Below are 26321 nucleotides of genomic sequence, written 5' to 3' on the forward strand. Positions count from 1 at the left end.
CATTTTCTAACCAAAATGCAGAGAACAAGCACATTTACAGAATCAACTCATTTTCCACTTATTGGACCAAAGTAGAATGTTATAGAGGATATTTGCCTGGTGGCCTGGATAATACAGTCAACCTTTGAAACTGATATACGGTAATAGGGAAGGAAAGAACAACAAACTTTTTAAATGCCTACTTTACTCTGTATGTGTATTCACACATTTGGTGCTCAGATCAGCTCTGTATAATGGATACTATCAGATCTATTTTCTAGATTCAGAAATTAAGGATTAGAGAGCGGAAATTATTTGTTCAAAGTTTCACATATGGTAGTTTTGTTTGGCAACCATAACTCAATCCTAGGCAAACTGATTTTCAAGCTGGCATTCTCAATAGCTATACACCAGAGCCTCTCTCTTGGCAGTCTTGTTTACTCTGCTTTTTTTCTATGAATGTCAGCACACCATGTATTTGAATCGCTGACCCAGTCCCCCTCAGCCAAACAGCTTTCTATATAGTTCATTTACTTTACAGTAACTTAAAAATTAAAGCAAATATTATATCATGTATGAGGCCTAATTTTTAACAAATTAGTTATGAAACATAAGTTTTTATAAGTATGTTCAGAAATGATACAAAAAACTAATACTATAGAAACATTTCATATTGAATAATAATGGGAAATAAAATCTGCATCTCTTGGAAATGCATCACACACTGTCTTTGTGGTCCTTGCTTTGGACCGAACAATGGATTTAAAGTTCTCTAACTCGACATGGATACCAAGGAAAGCTGCCATTAGATTTAAAGAATTGCAAGATCAAAAAGAAAACAATAAATAAGCAAATAAGAACTCACAGACATAGATAACATTATGATGGTTACCAGAGACATGGGGTGTAGGAGGGGTAATAAAGGATAAAGGCGGTCAAATATAAAATATATATATATTATATATATGTATATGTATATGTATATGTATATATATATATATATATATATATGTATAGACAGAAAAATATTTGACTTTGAGTAGTGGACACACAATGAAATATACAGATTATGTATCATAGAATTGTATACTTGAAACATATATAATCTTAATAATTTTCACACCAATACATTTAATTTTTAAAAAATAAAAATCCATTTTTTATATAAAAAAAATATATTTATATTATTTTTTTTGAGAAAGAGAGATAAAGGGAGAGGGAGAGAGAGAAACATCAATGAGAAAGAACCATCTATTGGTTGCCTCCTGCACAACCCCTACTGGGGATCAAGCCAACAACCAGGAATCAAACCAGCGAGGCTCAGGTACATGGGACAATGCTAAATCTACTGAGTCACAACATCCTGGACAACAAATCCTTTCTAAAGAGTGACTTGCTGAGTTTCAAAAAGTTTATAATAAAAACCAAACTCCCCCCCAAAATATTTCAAGTTTGCTAATCACTTTATTTTTGGACATTTCCAGATGCCCTAAAGCCTCAATATCAACCAAGTCTTAATAAAATAACACAAAAAGCATCTGAATAAAAGACCAGCATTATGGGGACAGAAAATACTCCAAGTGCTTTTCTTGCCTAATTATTTCAAAACCAAATTCACACTTTGCATCAATTTATGCTGATTTTTAAAAACAGCAAGACTAAGTTTAATAGTGAGAGAGAGCACAGTGAGAAGTGAAATGGGAAGCCCAAGAAATGACACAATGGTAAACATCCCTATGGCCATACTTGACATCATTCACTGGTAACTTTTTTAAACCTTTGGGTAAAGATACTTAACCAAAAAAAAAAAAAAAAAAAAAAAAAAAAAAGAATAAAACAAATTAGAAAAAAAACAAACAAACATAGATTTCAACACAATGAGCAAAAGAGAATTATTACAAAAACAAAAAACAAACAAACAAAAAACCACTTACCTATTTTGTCCAGATCTTCTACAAGACTTCTAGGTCAACCTTGGTATGCTATCCTAGGTAAATCCAATCCCAGCATCACATTAGAATAGCCCTGTTAACAAAGACAAATAATTGTTACTGCTTTGAAAATTAAATTTAATTTATGTCATAATTAATTCAATGACTTCATAGAACATAAAACATAGTCAACCTCAAATAAAAGTAATTGTTAGTGCATCATTAGTGAATCTTCAAGCATGTGTGAAATGCTTTTGTACATTTTAATTTGGAGAAGTTTAAATCCATTGTTTGGTACAAACTAAGGACCATGGAGACAACATGAGGTGCATTTCCAAGAGATGCAGATTTATTTGAATTTTTGGTGATAAAATTTTGAATTTATGATGACAGAAGATTAGAGTAAAGGGCATACAATGCAACATATAGATCATTTATCACAGAAATGTACACATGAAAAGTGTTTGATCTTATTAACTAATGTCATCTCAATAAACTTAATCTAAAATAAATTTTAACATATATAATGAAATTATTTATGACTCAAGTTTATCAACTGAAAACATGATTGATTTCAATTACCTTTTAAACCCATACTTAATGAACTTTGTAGGCCTCTACCCAATTAACAAATTGGTAGTGAGATTTTTCTCCTTATCATCAAAATGTAAGCATTATCACCTTAATACTTATTTGAATTTATATTTTCCATATCCATTTCCTATTTAACCATTCTCTTTCCCTGACTCTTCCTTCTTTAAACTGAATGATTCAACTCATACCTTTCTTAGGCTAAAATAAATGTTTTGAAGGTCCAATAAAATTATAAGAGTTAGTTGTGTATTGATGACTCACATACCCATAGTGATTCATTGGTAGTGACCATATGGAAAGCAGTATGCAAACTAAATCTGAATCTGCAGCAGGAAAGAATATTGTGTTCAATTATCAATATCTGTCATAGGCATTAAAAAAATGAATGTCATATGCCATCTTTGTTCAACATTTACACATTTCACTAATTTTACTTAGTTTACAAACATTTTTGGCTAAAAATCCTTTCTTCCAATAAAATCTTACTGAAGGGTAGACTATTTAAACAAATAAAAATCAAGCATTCTGGTTGAATTTGAAACCCAAATACTCAGTCTCACTACCATTATTTCCCCAGATATTTTGGGGGTATTCCAAAAAGCCTTGAATATGCCACAAAGCATAACCATTATTTTTGTTAATCATAGTATTAAGGTAATTCAAACAGAAATTATGGTATTTCAAATTCCATTATATTGTAGCATTCTTTGTTTAGTTCCTCTGTAGTTATATTTATCTTTTTTTAAAAAAAATACTATTTAGGTAGATTTTTGGGGATGTTGTCAGAATTCATGACAATTTATTCGTAAGTACACTCAACAAATAAAATTTTGCACATGAGCAAGGCCCACTATTAACTTCCTTTATGTTAATTATTGTCCATAATTATTTCCTGCCTGCTATATAAAACCAAAAGAAACAGAGATCTTATTAAAATGTAGCAATTTGAATCATTTCCTAACTCAATATTCCTTATTTTTCTTTTCCTATATTCCTGGATATAAATTTTCATAAATTATTCCCATATTCATGCATATAATTTTTCTAAGTTTTTCCTAATTTTTCTATAAGTTATATGTCTAGAAATTAATCACAAAATCTGTTTTAAAAGCATATGCTATAAAAGGTACATTTATCTTAAGTGATAAAAGCCTATTATGCCAAGTGTCTGATCATCCAGTCATCCTTACCACCAAACAAAGCATAATATACTAATGATATGCTAAAGCTGGTCAACCACTTGCTATGACGTGCACTGACGAACAAGGGCAGACACTCCGACCAGTAGGTTAGCTTGTTGCTGGGGTCCAGCTGATTGGGACTGAGTGATAAGGGCTGCACATGCCCTGGAGCCCGCCCATGTCCTCTTTGGCTGGCCAACATCCCGCATTCCTCCCTGGATCCCAATTCTCATTTTGCTTTCTTATTTTTGGTGAAAAGCAAGTTTTATTTTCAGCAAAATAGGCATACTCAAGTATGTAAACAGTGTTTAGAGAATTAAGTGGACAAAATTAACAAAGATGAAAAATATTCTGCAGCTGCTTTTTTGATGCTGGAGATGTTTTGTCTATCTCTTTCAAATCATAACAAATGTGAGGCAGGCAATGTAAAGAACTCCAAATCTTAAGAAAAGTCTTTTAAGCTATGTAAGAAAGATTTAGTAAATGGCAGTTTAGGCTTTCTCAGTCATTTGAGGGATATGTAGGCCTGACTACATAACAAGACTGAAAACCCTGGATGACTTGGATTTTTCATGTTTTCTCTACTATTATACTTGTCAAATGATTCCATCCTCAAATCTCTTCTTTAGAAAATGCATAGTTCTAATCTAAGGTCTCTGGGATTCTACTACAATACAATATATTAAGAAGTAAGGAGTATCTCTACATATTGATAAAAACTTTTCAAGGGTAACAATAGCATATTGTCATTCAGGATATAGTATTTGTTTCATAAATGCTAAATGAATACTAAAGCTACTTAAAATTATTAAACTATGGTTTCTTACATATCCACAGTTTTTTCATTCAATACTTCTATTTTCTTGATTTGACTATTCATCTGAAGTTCCACCAACACTGAGCTACCTCCATCATCTAACCGAGTGATTGGCAAACCGTGGCTTGAGAGCCACATGAACTCTTTGGCCCTTTGAGTGTGGCTCTCCCACAAAATACCACATGTGGACACACACGTACACAGTGCGATTGAAACTTTCATGGGAAGAAGTCGGTTTTCATCTCTAAAAAGAAATTTCAATCTTTGTACTGTTGTTATTTGGCTCTGTTAACTAATGAGTTTGCCAACCACTGATCTAACCTAATATATATACACATACCCATAGATTTAATGTTTTAAGATAAGCTCTTGAATGGAACATAACTTGATTCAGAACAATTATTTAAAAAAATAACTTCCATTGGAATACTCTAGACCAGATGATAGATTCTCTTCTGAAGTCAATTTAATTGCAACAACAACAAAAATAGACAGAAGGTAGGTTCAAGGAAGCTAAGATGAGTTGAGGAAGTACCGTATTTTTCGGACCATAAGATGCACCGGACCATAAGACGCACCAGTCTTTAGAGAAGGGAAATGAAGAAAAAAAGATTCTGAAACAAATAGTGTCCTAAAATATTTTATGTGCATTAAAACCCAACATCACAGTCATAAACACATGTAATCAACCCTGTAAAGTAAACAGCAGCATTTAGAACCATTTTAGAGCCGGGCAAGCACACAGAGACCACACAGAGCCGGGCAAGTAAAAAACCTTTTTTTTTAAAGTATATGTGTAGGCTATATTTGGACCATAAGACGCAGGGACTTTTTCCCCCCACTTCTGGGGGGAAAAAAGTGCGTCTTATGGTCCGAAAAATACGGTATGTCTATTATACAGTACTGAGCATTCTTTTAATTTTGTTTTTTTTTCACGGGTCTATATAGCTTATTTGCATGGAAAAGCTATACTATACATTTATTACAGCAAAACAAACATAGTTATGTGACTTAGGAAACAAAATGCTTTGATAGATTAAATTTTCTTACACATCTCATAGCTAACACAGTAGGAGGATGCAACAGAGATTGTTCCAATTCCAGGCTGGCCATTTTAATAAAAACATTAACTTCTCTTTTTTTCTTAAGAGAAGCAATTATCCTTTGTTATCGATAGATGGATATCTCTTACATTGTTAGTGTGTTTATCTATTGTTAACAATAATTATTTTTAAATATATTCTATTAATTTTTACAGAGAGAAAGGGAAAGAGATAGAGAGATAGAAACCTTGATGAGAGAGAAACATCGATCAGCTGCCGCCAGCACACCCTCTACAGGGGATGTGCCCACAACCAAGGAACATGCCCTTGACCAGAATTGAACCTGGAACCCTTCAGTCTGCAGGCTGACACTCTAATCACTAAGCCAAACCAGTTAGAGCAACAATAATTCTTAATCATCATTTTATTGTGTAATTTATTTTATTCTGTATTAAGGGTGAATAATTGTCTAACTCTAGGATGAAATCCATTTAAGACCCCAATGCATTAAAGTCATTAAAAAATGACATTTAATAGATAAAGACATCTATTGTGCTAATTCCTCCTTCTGTTTTTGTTGTTGTTGTTGTTGTTTGTTTGTTTGTTTTTTAAAAAATGGTGTATACTTTAGCAACATACAATATAAAATAAAGCACATTTTTATCAAGGCCAATATGTGGGAAAATTTATGTCAGTTAAAATTCACAACAGTATCATTGGTTTTATAATTGAAAAATTGAGTGTGATATATATGGACTTTGAAAACGTCCATAAAATTATTGGATAAATAAAAATGTATAGTGATATCTGGATACAATGTATTTTTATTTATTTTTATTTTTTAAATATATTTTATTGATTTTTGTACAGAGAGGAAAGGAGAGAGACAGAGAGTTAGAAACATCGATGAGAGAAAGTCATCAATCAGCTGCCTCTTGCACATCCCCTACTGGGGACATGCCCGCAACCAAGGTACATGCCCTTGACCGGAATCAAACCCTGGGCCCTTCAGTCCCCAAGCCGACGCTCTATCCATTGAGCCAAACCGGTCCCGGCTGGAAACAATGTATTTTTAAAACAAAAACATTTTTTGCACACACACACACACACACACACACACACACACACACACACACATATATATATATATATATATATATATATATATATATATATATACAAAAATACCATCTTTTCATATAATCAAATAAAGACAACTTGAAAATAGACAGAGGACACAAACTTAATAGGTATGCACTGTTTTATGTATATTTTTATTCAGATGAGAATCTGAATATACTTTTTTTAGATGAGAATCTGAATATATTATATATTCAAGTATAATCAGGAAGGGTTTTTTTATATTAGTTTTTAACACCAAAATGATAATAACAGTCCAACATTTACTGAAAATGTGCTATGTGTAAGCACTGTGTTTAAGAGCTTCTATGATACCAAACCAAATTGACAAGGTACTCCATAGGTACTCACAAGAGTTAGACATATTTCTGAAATTTTAGCAAGAAATTCAAAACCCCATTCTCAGACTATTTCTTGAATTATCTTTAAATTAAGCACTCTTCACTGCATATCAAATCAAACATTTTAGGAGACCCTGTTGTGAATGCCAATATGAAGACCCACAGAAGCATCATCAAGGACAAGAAGACTATCTGCAAGTATATTGAACTAGCTGTCGAACATGTTTCTCAATCAGTGATTTGACCATTACTAAATTATTATGAGCCACTGTTGGTCCTCCATACAGAGAACTTTGCTGATGAAGTTACTTGTCAGTGGGTTCCAACTTCTACGTGCTTAAGAATCTAGTTTAGGAACCCACATAAAAGGGCAAAACCTAAGGTATTCTTAAAGTAGCTGTGGCCATTATTTCAGACATTCATTGTAGCAACTCCACTATTTATTTTTACTTTGAAAACATCCATAAAACTATTGGATAAATAAAAATGTATTGTGATATCTAGATGCAATGTGTTTTTAAAACAAATAGTTCTCATTTGGTTTATGTGTGTAAAAAAATCATAGAATATATTTAAAGACACATACTTTATACGTGGTTAAAGAATTGTTATAGTTATTATCTACCTGGGTCCATGTTATATCACAGAATCAGGATATTAATTTGTCATGACTCAATTACAAAAATATGAAGGACTCTAGATGAGTTAGCAATTTATTATTGTATAATAAAAAATCTTACTTAGCAGAATACAATTAAATTTGGTTTACTTTCTAGACAAATAAGTAGCAATTTGAAAATTTACTGAGATTTTCTACTGTATTATTTAAAAAATAAGTGCAGTTTCTGGTTGACTTTTAAATACAATCCTGAAAATTCAATTTTACAAATTATTTATCTTTGCATTCAGACTGGTAAGAATATTTTCTCTTTCTCTTCTTTCTTTTCAAAATTTGAACCCAAAAGCAGTCCTTATCCTTAGGCCATGCATGTGGTTAAGCTATTGTAACAAAACAAAACAAAACAAAATAAAACAAAACAAAACAAAACAAAACACACAAACCAAAACAAAAAACAAGACAATCAAGAAAAGTACCTACCACAGAGTAAGGTTTCTAAAGATTCCTCTGAAAAAGGATGGACAAATGAAAGATGATTACTTTGAAAACATATGGGTCTAGTTATAAAATGAAGTAACCTCTAATGGACAATCTTAATTTTATCCCTACTACTGGTGAGGGGAAACATAATTCTGAAGCACATGTTCTTGTTGATAGTGATGAACAACAATGGAAAGATCAGAGGCTTTAAAATATACATGTTAAAAATTATATTAATTCACTTAAGAAATTTATATTAGTAGGATCATAATTTAATGATATACAAAAATTTTTGAAATAAGCACAATAGGATCATGTAATTTGTGTATCAAATATAAACTAAGAATAGTCTATACCAACAGTATATACTTATTTAGTAGTATATACTGATAAGTAGGGAGGAGATCCTTAACTTTTACTTTTTCATTAAGCATTTTAAATTTCATTACAAATGTGAAATACTTTCCTTTTCAGAATTATTTTTATTACAAGTTATTATTTTCTTGTCTTTGTATCCCTATTTAAAATATCAACAATATTGTCACCATCATCAGCTAGTTATTGTAAGAAAAGAGAGCAAGGGAGAGTCTAACATAGCTGAGCATGTTCAGGTAGGAAGCTACAGCTTCGCATCCCAAGAAATCACAGCATTGTCCCTCTAAGGCAGTGGTTCTCAACCTTTCTAATGCTGCACCTTTCTAATACAGTTCCTCATGTTGTGGTGACCCCCAACTATAAAACTATTTTCGTTGCTACTTCATAACTGTAATTTGGCTACTGTTATGAATCGTAATGTAAATATCTGTGTTTTCCGGTGGTCTTAGAAAACCCTGCTAGTGGTTCTCACCTTTGGGTCATGACCCACCACCTTGTCTGTGTCCATGGTTTATGCATACATGCATACACGTTCATCAGTTGATCTCTTCCCAGCACCCACCCTCCTCTGCCTTGCCTCTGAGGTTCCACAGTCTGTTCCATGCTTCTATGTCTCTGGATCTATTTTTTTTGTCAGTTTATTTTGTTCATTAGATTCCACATATGAGTGAGATCATGTGATACTTGTCTTTCTCTGACTGGCTCATTTCACTTAGCATAATGTTCTCCAGGTCTACTCATGCTGGTGCAAATGGTAAGAGTTCTTTCTTTTTTTATATATATAGCTGCATAGTATTCCATTGTTTAAATGTACCACAGTTTGTTTTTATCCACTCATCTGCTTCAATAATCACTTTCAATGTAAATGGTTTAAATGTTGCAATCAAAATACATAGGGTGGATGAATGGATAAAAATACAAAGACCCATATATACGCTATCTATAAGAGACCTACCTTAGAAGTAAATGGATAGAAAAGAATATAGCATGCAAATGGGAAATAAACAAAACCTAGGGTAACAACACTTATATCAGACATATTAGACTTTAAAATAGACTATAATAAGAGACAAAAATGACATTACAAAATGGTAAAGGTATCAATGCAACAAGAGGATACAACACTTGTGAAGAGTTATATACCTAAAATAGTAGTGACTAAATATGCAAAGCAAATCTTGCTGGACATAGAGAGATCAAGAATAACACCCCATTGACAACAATAAATAGATCTTCCAGTTAGAAAATGAGAAAGGAAATAGTGTCCTTATGTGACATAGTACACCAGATGTATTTATTGATATTTTCAGAGCATTTCACCCCAAATCATCAGAATATAGATCCTATACAAGTGCACATGGAGCATTTACTAAGATAGACCTCATGTTCCAACTCAAAACAAGACTCAATAAAGGTAAGACCGTTAAAATTATATTAAGCATCTTCTCCAACCATAGAGGTATGAAAGTAGAAGTCAATTACAAAACAAAACAAAACAAGACAAAACAAAAAATATGAAAAGTCTTAGACTGAATGGCTTCACAGGTGACTATATAACCAAATTCAAAAAATAGCTAACACCTATTCTTCTAAAACTACTCCAAATTTATTTTTAAAAGAGACTCCCAGACTCTAGGAATCTATTATAGAATGGTTCTAATTTCAAAACCAGATAAAGACATTGCAAAGAAAGAAAATTATAGTTTAACTAGAGGCCCAGTGCATGAAGTTCATGCACTGGAGGGGGTATCCCTCAGCCTGGCCTGCCCCTTCTCACAGACCAGGAGCCCTCAGGTGATGTCCTACTGACAGCTTAGGCCCGCTCCAAGCCACAATTTGGCCTCCGTCTGTGGGAAGTGACCCTGTGATCAGGGGAAGGCGCCGTCTCCACCACACCTCTGCTGCTGCCACTGCCAGCTGTGAGGCAGCCTGAGCCTCAGCCACTATAGGCACCGTGGCTTGTCTGAGCCTCACAAGACCCTCATTGCCTGAGCCTCAGGCCCTCAAAGTGGCAGTAACCGTCAGCAGCTTGTTGCAGCCCTTGACTGGCACTCGGCAAACAGCAGTGGCTATTGGAAGCACTCATATTGGGTCGGCAACTAAGTAATTGCGGGTTTCACACATATATGGCTTCAGTTGAATTTTTAGGTTTGCAGACGTAGTACAAATGTAAAACACATTTTGTTATTTGATAGTTGGCTATTCAGCTGTTAATCAGTAAAAAAAGTTTTTTGATCTGTTTTGTAGTTTTCGTTTGGCGTTCGTTAAAAAATGGAAAATCAAAAGGAACATTTTGGTCATATTTTGCTTTTTTATTTCTTCAAAGGGAAAAACGCATCGCAAGCTCATAAAAAGTTATGTGCTGTTTATGGTGACGAAGCCTTAAAAGAACGGCAGTGTCAAAATTGGTTTGCCAAATTTCGTTCTGGTGATTTTTCATTCAAAGATGAAAAACGCTCTGGTCGTCCAGTTGAAGTTGATGACGCCCTAATCAAAGCAATAATCAATTCAGACTGTCACAGTACAACACGTGAGATTGCAGAGAAGCTTCATGTATCACATACATGCATTGAAAATCACTTAAAACAACTTGGCTATGTTTAAAAACTCGATACATGGGTTCCTCACGAAATTAAAGAATCACAGTTAACGCAACGCATTAGCAGCTGCGATTTGCTAAAGAAACGTAATGAAAATGATCCATTTTTAAAACGACTGATAACTGGCGATGAAAAATGGGTTGTTTACAACAATATCAAGCGGAAAAGATCATGGAGCAGGCCAGGTGAACCAACTCAAACAACATCAAAAGCTGATATTCATCAAAAGAAGGTTTTGTTATCAGTTTGGTGGGATTACAAAGGAATTGTCTACTTTGAACTCTTACCACCCAACCGAACGATCAATTCTGATGTCTACATTGAACAACTAACGAAATTAAACAATGCAGTTGAAGAAAAGTGGCCCGAATTGACAAATCGAAAAGGTGTTGTATTCCATCATGACAATGCAAGGCCACACACATCTTTGGTCACTCGGCAAAAATTAATGGAGCTTGGTTGGGATGTTTTGCCACATCCACCATATAGTCCTGACCTTGCACCATCTGATTACTTTTTGTTTTGATCTTTACAAAACTCCTTGAATGGTAAAAATTTCAATAATGATGATGATGTCAAATCGTACCTGATTCAGTTTTTTGCTAATAAAAACCAGAAGTTTTTTGAACGTGGGATTATGATGCTGCCTGGAAGATGGCAAAAGGTCATTGATCAAAATGGGCAATACATTACAGAATAAAGTTATTTAGTTCCATGAAAAAATTGTCTTTGATTTTCTTTAAAAAATCCGCAATTACTTAGCTGCCGACCCAATAGTTGCCACCGCCACGGGTGGAGCACAGGCCACCCTCCACTGGGTCCTGCCACCCCGCCCCTGTCTCGCTGCCACTTGCCCAGGGCTAACCCAGGACAAGTGGCAGCAACCATCATGTCCCCAACACTGCAAGTCCCCGCCCACCTGCTATGCATGCAGCCTGCTGATTGGTCATTACTGTGATGGCATTCTGACCAATTTGTATATTACACGATTATTAGATATTCCTGATGAACATAATGCTAAAATCCTCAAAAAATATTAGCTAACTATATCCAGCAATACATTAAAAAGATTATTCACTACTATCAAGTGGAATTTATTTCAGGGATGCAAGTTGGTACAATATTCACAAATTAATAAACATGATACACCCACTACAATAAATAAGTATATGATCATATCAATATTTGCAGAAAAAGATCCATTATACATTTATGATAAAAACTCTCAGCAAAGTGGGAACAGAGGGTACATACTTCAACTAATCAAAGTCATATTTGACAAGCCCAAAGCCAACATCATACTCAATGGGCAAAATACAAAAGTGTTGGCCTTAACATCAAAAATAAGAGGGGGATGTCTACTTTCACCACTTTTATTTAAAACAGTACTGGGTTTCCTAGAAACAGAAATCAGATAAGAAGAAGAAATGAAAGGCATACAAACTTGAACAGAAGAAGTGAAACTGTCACTATTTGCTGATGACATGATAATATATATATAGAGAGAGAGAAAATCCTAAAAAATTCCACCAAATACCTATAACTGACAAATGAATTCAGTAATTTAACAGCATACAAAACAAATCCAAAAATAGTTGCATTTTTATACATCAATAATGAACTTTCAGAAAAAGAAACTAAGAAAACAATCCCATTTACAACTGCATCAAAACAAAACAAAAAGAAAACCTAGTGTCTAGTCTGTGTGGCTCAGTGGTTAAGCATCAACTTCTGAACCAGGATACTATGGTTTGATAAATGATTCTCTTTCATCACTGATCTTTCCATATTTCTCTCTCCCTTCTTCTCTCTGAAATAAATTTGGTAAAACATATTTTAAGAAATACCTGGGGCATTCTTTTTCTTGGGAGAACACCCATGTCTTTTCTTTCCCCCTCCTCCTCCCTTTCCCAGACCCAGACATATTAATTATATTTTTTAAAATACCTAAGAATAAATATAACTGAGGATGTAAAAGACCTGTACTTGGAAAATTATAAGACACTGAAGAAAGAAACTAAAAATACAAATTCGTGGAAGCATATACTGTGCTCATGGATAGGAAGTATTAACATCATTTAAATGTTCTTGCTATACAAAGCAATCTATTGATTCAGCACAATTCCTATCAAGATACCAGTGGTGCATTTCACAGAACTAGAACAAATATAAGGTATTTTAAAAATGTATATGGAACCACATAAAACCCCAAATAGCAACAGGAATCTTGAGAAAGAAGAATAAAGTTGGAGGAGATATGCTGCCTAATATCAAACTATATGACAAGGCCAGAGTAATCAAAACAGCATGGTACTCACATAAAAACAGACTTATAGATCAATGGAACAAAGCAAAGAGCCCCAAAATAAGCCCATGTCTTCAAAGTAAATTAATATTTGCAAAAGAAGGCAAGAAAATACAATGGGGTAAAAAGTTTATTTAGTAAATGGTACTGGGAAAATTGGACATATAATGTACAAAAAAAATGAAATTACACCAACTCTTTACACTATGGCCAAGAATAAACTCAAAATGGATTGAAGACATAATTATGACTCAAAATCATAAAAACCCTATTAAAAATATAGGTAGTAAAATCTTGGACATTTCTCCAAGAAATATTTTTTCTAACATATCTCATCAGGCAAAGAAAAAAAAAAAAGAAAGAAGACTACATCAAATTAAATATTTTTGCACAACAAAGGAAACCATCAGCAACATTTAAAGACAAACTACTGAAATGAGAAAAACATATTCACAAATGACCAATCTGATAAAGGGTTAATCTCCAAAATGTATAAGAAATTTATACAAGTCAAAACCCAAAACACAAACAATCCACTGGAAAATGGACCAAGGATCTGAATAGATCCTTCTCCAAACAGAAACACTGATGGCCAACGTATATGAAATGATGCTCAACATCACTAATTGTCAGAGAAATGCTAGTTAAAAACACAATGAAATATCAACTCACACCTGTCAGAATGGCTGTCATCAATAAATCAACAAACAAGTGTTGGGGAGGATGTGGAGAGAAGAAAGCGCTCCTGCTGTCAGTGGGAATGCAGGCTGGTGCAGTCCCTGTGGAAAACAGTATGGAGTTTCCTGAGAAAATTAAAGACAGAACTGCCTTTTGACCCAGCCATTCTACTTCCTGGAATATACTTGAAGAATCCCCAAACACTGATTCAACAGAATATATGCACCCTATGTTCCCTGTAGCGTTATTTAGAGAAGGTTTGGGAGCAGCCCAAGTATCCATCATTAGATGAGGGGCTAAAAAATTGGAATGCTATCCAGCCATATAAAGGGACATTTTACCCTTTGTAACCGCATGAATGAACCTTGAGAGTATGCTAAGTGAAATAAGCCAGTCAGAGAGAGAAAAAAAGGCCTCATTTTTTACACTTGTATGTGGAATCCAATGAACAAAATAAACAAAATAAAAACAGAATCATAGATACAGTAAACAGATTGACAGGTGTCAGACAAAAGAGGGTTGAGGAGCTGGATAAGAAAAGGTGAACGGATTAAGCAAAACAATAAATAATACACAACTCATAGATACAGACAATTCTATGGTGATTACAAGAGGAAAGGTGGTGGGTATAATAAGTAAAAGAGGAGTAAATGGTGACGACAAAAAGAGCCTTGGCTTTGGATGGTGAACAAAATACAATATACAGATGATGTATTATAAAATTGTACACTTGAAATCTATATAATTTTATTAACCACTTTTAACCCCATAAGTTCAATAAAAATTAAAGAAAAACTAATAAATAGAAAGAAATCTCACGATTCCAATTGAAAGGCCAATAAGATAGTTTCTATGAGAAAATAAACTTTTCTTATTGTCCAATACTGGCAAACTCTACCCACATGTGGTTACTTTAACACACAAATTAAATCTATTATGGAATGCAGTGATTTAATGGCATTAGCCAGATATCAAGTGTTTAATAAGCATATGTTGCTATTGGTTACCATGTTGGACAATGTAGATATGAACATTTCCATTCTAACCATAAGTTCTATTGGATATAGAGACCTAGATGTACTTATTATAAGGATGAAAAAAATAATGCCTTATATATAGTAGCTTGTAGTTATGTTTTACTATGCATCAGACAGTGTAATAAACACTTCACATATATGATTGCATTCAGTCCTCACAAAGATCTTTTGAGACGGGTACCTTTCTCTTTTACCAGCTCTTTCTTTTTTCCTTTATTGATTAAGGTATTACATATGTGTCCTTATTCCTCCATTCCCCCCTCCCTCACCCTCACTCATGCCCTCACCCCCCTAGTTTCTGTGTCCATTGGTTAGGCTTATGTGCATGCATACAAGTCTTTTGGTTGATCTCTCCCCCTTACCCTCACCTTCCCCTGCCTTCCCTCAGAAGTTTGACGGTCTAATCAATGCTTCTCTGTCTCTGAATCTGTTTTTACTCATCAGTTTACTGTTACCTTTCCATTTTACAGATGACAAAACAGATTAAGATAAACAAATAACTTGCTTTAGATCACACTGCAGCAGAGATAAGATTGAGCCCCAGGCCCTGGCCGGGTAGCTCGACTGGTTGGTGTGTCATCTCATGTGCCAAAGGTTACAGGTTCAACTCCAGGTCAGGGCAAATACTTAGGTTGTGGGTGCGATGCCCTGGAAGGGTGCATCTAGGAGGCAACAGACCCATGTTTCTCTAAGATAGATGTGTTGTTGTTTTTTATCTCTCTCTCTCCCCCTTCCTCTTTCTCTCTCTCTCAAAAAAAATAAAATAAAAATCAACTAACCAAACAAACAAAAACAAAAACAAAAAACCCCACAATCAATAAAATATCCTTGGGTGAGGACTAAAAAAATAAAATTATTGAACCCCAGGACTTTTGGACTCCAAGGCAGAAGAATGAGGAAGAATGATCTTTTAAAAGTGATAATATCCAGGTAGTTTAAAGATGAATTACAATAATTGACTTTTTCTTAGCTGATCAGAATACCATGAAACACACCAGTAATAAGTCTGGAGTAGGCTGCATGCACAAAATTTATATTTGTGAAAATAAAATGTCTATGCAACAGTAAGTACCAATGTGAAATGTCTCATGTTACAAAGTGCAAAAAGTTCAGTAATCGTAGCAACTTTAACCCGCCCACCTCCCTCTGTGAGCTCCTGTCTGGTGGAAAATTAAGCCACTGTTGCCATAGAAAACACCACAATGCTACTACTTGATAAGCTCAAAGACAATTATAAACATTACTTCATTAATAGTCCTTTTTATTCAAAGTGCATCAAGATTTACCTAATGACATACAAAAATTGCAGATCAAACAAAAGAAAATTGCACTGCTCTCTAACAGATTCACATCTTTCACTATTTAAAAAGAAAAAAGAAAGGAGAAAGAGACAGCAATCTTATACAGACATGCACCTTCTTATTTTTTTGTACCAACCTGAAAACCATCTCCTATTGTTTTATTGTCAAATATACGCAGCTCTTCTTCCACCCACTCCTTAATTTCCTTCTTTATGTGTTCAGTTAATTGCCTGGGGATGTCTTACACCACTTACCTGTGCCGCTTTCACTACTCATATTCACTGGTTTAAATCTAGTTTTTTTTTTTTAAAGGATATATGACCTCATTTAAATCAGGAAGAATAAAACTAACATCTCAATGTGGTGTGTGTGTGTGTGTGTGTGTGTGTGTGTGTGTGTGTGTGTGTTTAATTAAAAGTTTGAAAAATGAATAATGTAAAATCTTTAGCTTTTTGTGGTGATTTTTATTCTTAAGCTATTAAAGATAAAACTAATATTTATTTCAATATCCTAAAAACATCAAATATTAGGTTAGGAAAACTAGATTGGTGAACTAGTGTGTTCAGACTAGTATTTTGTTAAAGTCATCAAAAAATATTTTATAACTTGTTAGATGATTTTATAAATTATCTATTTATTTATTGGCTTCAAAATAAATTGCCTCCAATAACATACTAGGATTTTTCACTCAAGAATGTAAGCAAGCCCTTTTGAATTTCCTTTTATTTTTCATTTGGTGTGCTTGACAATATTGAGAGCTAGCATCATGTCTGTCACATTCTATAGGTCACAAAGGTCTTCCCTAATTCAAGAGAATGAAGGATCAGACTTTTCATAAGAGAGGCAGCCACACCACATTGTAAAACGACATGCATTCAAGGGTGGGACATTTTTGTAGCCATGTTTTGTCACCTACCACAGATGGAAATCTACTTTTTAAGATGAATTACGTTCAGACTGCTTCTAAAGGACAGTTTAGAGTTTGTTGATTTAAGATCATCATTAGGAAAACCTGTCATTAAGAAGGCCATCACTGCCTTAAACTTGTTTGGCTCAGTGGATAGAGGGCCGGCCTGTGGAGTGAAGGGTCGCAGGTTGTGCCTATAACTAAGGTCAAGGGTATGTACCTTAGTTATAGGCACATCCCAGTAGGGGGTGTGCAGGAGGCAGCTGATGGATGTTTCTCTCTCATTGAGGTTTCTAACTCTCTACCCCTCTCTCTTCCTTTCTATAAAATACCAATAAAATATATTTTTTTTAAAAAAGAAGGCTATCATTTTGTAATTCTGTATTGTAAGCTTTTTTCTCTCCATGTCAGATTTTCAGCTGTTTTTATTTCTTTGCCCCATTTCTTCCCTATTAATCCTCATATTCCAACATGCAGACATATAACTTGTTTTTCTAGTTAAAAACTTCTTTTATGGCTGAGCAACCATATATTACAAGTTGTTTATAATATACTCTCTAAATAAGGATAAACTAAGAAGTTAGTAGTTATCTATTATACTCAAACATTTTTCTTGGATCACTATTATGTTCTGGCTAAATCTTTCAGTCCTAATCAAAGAATCACTTTATAAGGAAGATAAATATTATGAGAATTTTTAAGAGATTTTTCTTTACCTCAGAAATAGAATTTAAAATATTAGTTCAATTAACACAAATGGTCCAAAGCAGAATTTGTAAATAGCATGTTTCAATATAAACAGCTTTAATCTATCTTGAAATAAATATTTATTTTGAACACAGTTTATCTGAAATATTTGCTTCTTAAACATCTTTGAGTTTTGAATTCTGTTGCTATTTATCAATAAATTCTTAATCTCATCTGTATTCTTCCAATTATTTGACTTTCTGTTCATGGGTTAATATTGTCATCAAAATGTAATAAGTTGATTGAAGAGCCTCAGATGTTACTATAGAATAAGTTTATTTCTTTCATGAAAGATGCACCTGTATTTTACCTTGTAAGATAATAAATTCAAGAAAACCCAGCTGGGACCTCGAACATCTCTTCTACAATATATGAATTTTATATTAAGTAAGACCATAATATTCTCCTCTTCAAGTGGAAGCCACATTCCCACAGGAAATGAGATACTAAACTATTAATAGTTTACCAGGTTTTCTCTGCCTGGTATGAAACTTCAAACTCCACTACAGCCTAAGCACTGTAAAACATTACAATTTATGTTCATATAAATGAAATCTCTAGATGTTCTTCAGCTAATCTACTACTCAGTGTTTCTGATGTTTTTAAGACAGAAAAATTCTTCACATTCAACCTGAGAAAAAGACAATGTCAAACAATCGAGAAGTAAAAAAAATATATATTGTAATAAACCCTAATATAAAGTGTTTTTAAAAAAGGTGTTTAATTTTAAAATATTATGGCAGCAAACTGAATAGTTGTGATAAGTAAAATTACTGACAGTGGCTTTTTCTTTTTTTAAATTTTAGGATGTGCATATTGTCAATGTCTACATTGCTTTCTTGAGATCATGTCTTTCATTTTCTCATGTGGTTTTGGTATACTTGGCCATTCTAGAACCCCATAACAGCCTATACCACTTGGGTTCACCTATGTTCACCCTCGAAGAGATGGTTCTATAATACTGTTATTCTTTGTCATTAGATAATTGACATAGATCATCAATCCCTGGCCTTCTGCTCTTGCTTTATATATGACCATTAGTCAACCATTAAATAATCACCAAGTGCATTAAATTATACATATCAAGACACATAATTCTGCAGAAAATTCTATTGTTTCTGCATTAGAATTGTAACTAGAACTCAACCTCTTGAATTATCATCAACCCCTACTTCTACCACTACCATCTAGATCCATGCCACTGTCATCTCTAATCTGGGTTATTAAAATAGCTTCCTAAATAGTCTTTCTTCTCTTTATCTTGCTTAAAAGTTGTCTATTTTCAACAAAACAGCCAATGTAATGTTAACATAGTGAAATTATGTTTCAAAACCCTACTTTTTGAATTCTTACCATAGTTTTCATTTTAGGGAGTTAAAAAGCAAAGCATTAACTAGAAGTTCTCATAGGGTTTGGCGCTTCTTTTGCTACCACTCTTTTTTCTCCTGCTAACTGGGTTCTTGCCATAGTGTTCTTGTTTCAACATACAAAGAATGCTCCTACCTGAAGGAATCTGCACTTGCTATTCCACCTCCTGGGAATACTTTTTCCCCAAGGTCACTGTATCTGGTTGGCTTACATCCCTCATGTCTCTGCTTTTATTAGAAAGACCTTCTTTGGTTACTCTGTCTATAATGCTAAACGCCACTCTTCTCCTTTTTCACCCTTATCCTACTCTACTGTGTATCATAAAACATTGCTCTCTAACATTCTGCACATATACAGAGACTTTGTCTTATATTGTTGTATCCCCAGTACAAAGAAGAGTGCCTGAAACAGGATAAAGTCAATAAATATGTTTAATGAAAACTTAGAATTAAGTTTTATTCCATCCTATATATGCATTTGACATTGGGGGGGGGGGAAATTAGCCCTTTTGTGTTCAGTTTGTTCATTGTAAATCAGAAATAATGATAATAATAATGATGAAGAAGAAGAAGAAGAAGAAGAAGAAGAAGAAGAAGAAGAAGAAGAGGAAGAAGAAGAAGAAGAAGAAATAAAATAGTATCAGCCATATTTAGCTGTTGTGAGGATGTGGAAACAGTTAATGTATATAACATGCTTAGAACAGTGCCTGCCACAAAATAAGTGTTTACAATAATTTTTTACTATTATTAATATTAATAAGCCTAGTAAGTCTTTTTTATCTTTATTTTGAGAGTATTACTGATGTCTCTCTTCTCCTCCTCCCCCAATTTCTCCTCTCCACCAGTTCCTGCCTTGCCCTAGGCCTTCATCATCCTACTGTCTGTGTCCATAGGTAAAACATATAAGATCTTTGTCTAATCTCTTCCCCCTGCCCTTTCCCTCTGAGAATCATCAATCTGTGGATGGATTTCATGCCTCCAATTCTATCTTATTCACTAGTTTATTCTGTTTTTTAGATTTACTTGTTTATTTTGATTTTTAGATTCAATTGTTGATAAATATGTATTTATTGCCATTTTATTGTTCATATTTTTTGTTCTTTTCTTCCTCTTCTTAAAGAATTCCCTTAAACATTTCTTGTAATACTAGATTGGTGGTGGTGAACTCCTTTAGTTTGTTCTTGCCTGTGAAGCTCTTACTCTGACATTCAATTCTAATGATCCTTTGCTGGGTAATCTTAGTTGTATATTTCTTGCCATTCCTTTCTGGCCAGCATAGTTTCTGTGGAGAAATCAGCTGATAGTAATACAGGCACTGGACTTGCTTTTGTGGAGCTATTGTGCTCATTGAGTCTGTCCCTTGAATGTGTTGCTTGTGGATGTGTAGAGTTGTAATCTAGTGTGGTCTGAAGCTGCCCACCAGGTGCACTGACTCTTCTGTCTCCAGGGAGGTGCAAAGTCAGCCACTGCCTGGGCCCACCTGGCAGGAGTTACAGAGAGATCTACAGCTTCCTCCTATTTGTATTGGGTTTAGAAAGCCTGGGCAAGGCCCAGCTGTGAAGCAAGGCAGGCTGCTGCTGCTGCAGGGTCTTGGGCCTTTTATTGCTGGGTTTGGGGCATTCTGGCAGCAGCTTTAACTTGTTTGAGAGATTTTAGCAAAGTCCGAAGAAGCCTGAGCCTGGACAGGCCATTCACATGGAAAAGCTGCTGCAAACAGCTTGGCCGAGGCTGCAAATTGGATGGGGCAGGGCTTCAAGGAGTTACCAGGGCAGAGTAAACAGTGTGCTGCAGGTTGAAGGGATTCAGATATGGTTGCCAGTCAGCCCTGCAACAGGGAGGTCTCAGCACAGGAACAATGACCCCTGAGAACACCTCCTTCTGCTAGAATGCCACCTCCAAGTTCCTGCCCTGATGCCAGATAGTTCAGTTCCTCCCTGTGGGTGTCTGGTTTCCCCACCCCTCCTGGTGCTGGAGCTCAGAAGAAGTGAGTCTGAGTAAGTTCATGCCTGGCCCTTTAAGAGGGACAGCTGGGTCTCCAGAAGCCTCCATATCCCTCAGCAACAATCCCTGCTGGTTTTTACAGCCTGAAATTATGGGAACTTCTCTTCCCAACTCTGGAACCTTGGGTGGGGGTGGGGGGGGGGGTCTGGTGTGGGGCTTGGCCCCCTTGCTCCTTAAGTGGCCTCCACAAGGACAATCTCCCTCTGGATTAAAAAAATGTCCAAGTGGTGTCTGGACCAGCCCATTCTGTGCCTCCACCCCTCCTACCAGTCTCAACGTGCTTTCTTCTAACAGCTGTAGGACTTCCATTCAGCCAGCTTTCAGGTGGTTCTGAATGATGGTTGTTTTGTATTTTTGTTGTAATTTTGATGTGGTTGTGGGAGGCGAGGAGTACCAGCATTTACCTACCTGCCATCTTCCAAAAGCTCACCTATTAAATCTTTACATAACTGCACACTTCTCTGGGGACAAAACTAGAACTGAAAAATAAGATGACTTAATATTTCCCTTTTTCTTCTCCTCAGCCTTTAATTTTTATGGATATTTATTTTTTTATTTTTAAATAGATCAGTTATTTAATTAGGTTCTTTGTGAAAAATTAGAACACCAGCAATGCCTACCAATTCCTTTGACCAGAACGGGGTTTTGGCTGTGGTGGAGTTTCCCCTTCTTAGATGTCTTGGCCCTGAGGTTACCTTGTGTTAGAAAAAAATGTTGGGTTGTAAATATAGATGCCGGTCTCTGGAATATAATCATAGATAAAATTGGTACAATGAGAACAAAATTATTATATGGTACATATGGAAGAGAGGGATGAAAACTCTCCAACCCTTCTGAACAAAGGTGCAGCTATAGAATTCTGACAATTTATTATGAGGTTACTTTATAATCCATGGTATTGAAAAATGAAAAGTATTTGTCTTTCTCTAAATGACTTATTTCACTAAACATAATACTGTCTAGGTCTATCCATGCTGTTGCAAATGGCAAAATTTCACTCTTTCTTATGGATGAGTAATATACCACTGTATATATGTACCACAGTTTTGTTTTGTCTTATCCACTCATCTATAGATGGGCACTTGGGTTGCTTCCATACAGTTAAAGGACTGTTTGGAAGAGGTAAAGGGTTTAGAACAGCGTTTTTCAACCGCTGTTCCGCGGCACATTAGTGTGCCGCGAGATGTTGCCTGGTGTGCCGTAGGTGCAGACAAGACAAGAATTTTATAATTTTTCACTATTTTGTTTACTTAATATTTCATAATAAAGTCATTATAAAATACTTTCTTTGTGTTTATTTGATTCCTATTCAAGAGAATTACTTTATATATAGTCAATATAGGCCCAGAGTTAAATTTTTTAACATTTTCTAATGGTGGTGTGCCTCGTGATTTTTTTCATGAAACAAGTGTGCCTTTGCCCAAAAAAGGTTGAAAAACACTGGTTTAGAAGTATAAATTGTTAGTTATAAGATACTCATGGGAATGTAAAGTACAGCAGAGGGAATATATCCAATAATACTGTAATAACTATTTATGGTGCCAGGTAGATACTGGAAATATTGGGGATCAGAGGTAATACTTTATAAGGTATATAATTGCCTAACTACTATAATACATATTTATTTTAAACATATATTTAATTTATTCAAGAAATATTTATAGAACTCAATAAATATTTCTTAAATAAATGAAGTAAATGACTTAAGTCTTTATTTTATTTTTAATTTTTTTTCTTTATTGATTAAGATATTACATATGTGTTCTAATCCTCCCATTGCCCTTCACCCCCCACTCATGCCCTCATTTCCCTGGTGTCTATGTCCATTGGTTAGGCTAATATGCATGCATACAAGTCCTTTGGTTGATCTCTCCCTTTTACACCACCCTCCCCTATCTTCCCTCTGAGGTTTGATGGTCTGATCGATGCTTCTCTGTCTCTGGATCTGTTTTTACTCATCATTTTATGCTGTTCATTATATTCCACAAATGAGTGAGATCATGTATATTAATATTTCTCTGGCTTATTTCAAAGAAGTCTGTAAAAATTAGTTTCTTTAGACATAAAATGGACCCAATAATCCACAAGCACCTAAATTCTATAAGTTTGTGGTAACTATTATATAACATATATAAAGACCTGTGAAGTATTTGGCCAATAAAGTAATAAATTTTGCTCCTCAGACATTATGTTTTCTTGACTTTTCTTAATAGTTCAAAGATTACAACTCAATAAGAGTCTAAGTATGATTTTTTAAATGGAGGAATACATTATTAAATGGAATAAGCCCAAGATCTCAAGTTTAATAAAGATGAGGCTTTCATTTTGTTCACTATTTATTACTAGCACAAAGGCTTAGTCCTATAAATATTTGTTAAATAAGTTGATATAAAATATGCTTTGAAGAAAATTCTCATTTAAAATGGTAATTTAGCCTGACTGGAAGCAAAAATATTGTCTAACTTTAAGGTATATTTGGTTGTGTCTTCAATTAGTTTATTTATGATCTTCATACTTAATATATTCTGTATCATTTTATATGAGTAGAAGAGACTTTAGTTTCCAATACCTACTATTTCAGATCTACAATGTTACTGTACCTGTATAGATATGTTCAATAAATCTTTAAACCATCTTTATATCTTCTTTTAATACCAGAGGGAAATCACACTTATATTATCTGGGAATAGCTCATATTTGTGTTCTTGACTCATTCTTACAATTTCTTTAATAATACTCTTTAGCGCAGATTTGTTTCAATGTATTTCAGAAAATGAAATACTTTGACAGGGAAAAATATAAATTTTAAGACATCAGACCTTTTCCCCATGTTCTTTTTAATAGAATGAATCTCATACACTTATAAAAATATGTGTATAAATATTATGCATAATATGTAAGTTTTCCTATAAAGATGAAAACAAAAAATGACTCAGTTACTAAACTCATATGACATCTTCTGTTATAGATGGTATGCATTTTTATTTGTGAAATGCATTATTTTGAAAAAAAACAGTGAGAAAACTAAAATGCAAGTAAGTGAACCACAAATAGACAATAGTCCTATTTTTAAGTGTCAAAAAAAAGATCTATAATTAAACATTACTACCCCTGCATTTCTTTCATATAATGATGACTATTGGAAATGTTTGGTTGGTTATATAGGTATCAACAGCTTCTTAAACTGTAAACTATGGAAGTATGTGAGGATTCAGATAATTTAAAGAAAACATCCACACATTTATATATATGATGAATCAGCTGGCTCTTCCATGGAAAAATGGCTGTGTATTTTCTTAATTCATTTCTTATTGTTCTCATTCTTATTTACATACTAGTAGCCCATTGAGCGACATCGCACCCAGTAGGCCACTTGCCACTTCCATGCGGCTTCTGAGGGAGGCACGCTACTTCCGTGCGAGTCAAACCTGCTGTCTCCTCTCCAGGTGTGTGCTTGGCTACGGAAGCGGGCCCCCTGGCTGGGCGTCACCATGGCGATGAAGCAAGCATCCTGCCCTGGCCACTCCGCCCACTGTCCAGAGGCCCTCCATTGCCACGGCGATGAAGCAAGCATTCTACAGGCTGCTCATGCTGCCCGCTCTGTGGCAGCCCCTCCAAGACTGGGGGACTCCAGTGAGACTGAGGGGACTGGACACTGCCATCTTGTGGCTATGGGTGCCGCCATCTTTTGTGACAGAGTGATGGTTAATTTGCATACTACCCCTTTATTAGATAGGAGATATATATATATATATATATATATATATATATATATATATATATATTCATTTAATCACTTTCCAAATATTTGAGCATCAACTATGTTCAAGGCACAGTGGAATTCATTTTGAAGAGTAAAGGGAAAGCAGGGATGGCGATATCAACGTGCGATAGAGTAGGGAAAAAAAAGCAAGAAAACTTAAACTGGACAAAGAGGGTAGAAAAAACATACATTCTATAACAAAAAAATAATGATCGTGAAACTTTACAAAATAAATCAGTCATCAATAATAGATCAATATTAGTTTATTAATTGTGACAAATATACTATAGTTATGGCATTCATTAATAAAAGAAAAACCTGAGTCAATTTTTCTTCAAACTTAAAACAAAAAGTTAAATTTAAAAATAAATCAGGTAAATTAGAACATAATTGAAACAAAAATGTTGTGTATCAAACTTTCTAGAAACAGAGAACACCATTACTGTATATAGAAAATGTTCTAAAGACAAAGGAAGGCTAGCACATGACCTAAATACTGAACCTGTCAACTACTCTGCTCTCACCACCTCTTATAAAACAAACACACACAACATGCTCTTTAAACCTTGACCCAGGTCACACTGCATCTGTCTCACTGACTCTGTTTGGCTCACAAAACAGTTAGCTTGGTCTTCTTATAGCTGTCCAAACATCAAAAGAGCTTAATTTTTCCTCAGAAATTCTGTCACACACACACATAAAAAATTTCCAAGAAAAAAAGAAATGAATAATGGAGCAGGACATTATATTTTTTTTTAAGTCCTTAGCAACACAACCTGAAAAGGGAATTGACATATTATTACTATTTCTGTGCAATATGATTTTATGCTTATAAACCTTAAGATAATTAACAAAAATTTAGTAAAAAAAAAAAAAAGTAAGTAGTAAGATAAACATATGAAATCCTATAGCTTTCCTGAGAACCAAGAATAATTAGTTCAAAAATGGAATGCAAAAACTCCTGTTCCCTATAATCTCCTCCCTCCATTAAAAAAATAAAAAATATAAATCACTTCCACTACATGCACTAGCCAAAGCATAAAAGCAACCTATAGGCATACAAAGATATTATGTAGGTGCTAGATAGTCCTATCTAGAAATCCCACCGGAACTTC

At 34.4% G+C, this 26321-nt stretch overlaps 1 protein-coding gene across 1 annotated transcript in view; it reads right to left on the reverse strand.

The window, feature by feature from the left end:
- The window catches only part of FOXP2 (forkhead box P2), a 601300-nt gene that overhangs the window by 405753 nt on the left and 169226 nt on the right, over positions 1–26321 (reverse strand). Inside the window, exon 4 of the mRNA XM_084896207.1 lies at positions 1914–2004. The gene's annotated coding sequence lies outside the window, so the exon portion shown is untranslated. The remainder of the gene's footprint in view (positions 1–1913; positions 2005–26321) is intronic.

The sequence above is a fragment of the Pipistrellus hanaki genome (genome assembly GCF_964339955.1).
Source record: "Pipistrellus hanaki genome assembly, chromosome: 10".
In the NCBI taxonomy this organism is placed as follows: Eukaryota; Metazoa; Chordata; class Mammalia; order Chiroptera; family Vespertilionidae; genus Pipistrellus; species Pipistrellus hanaki.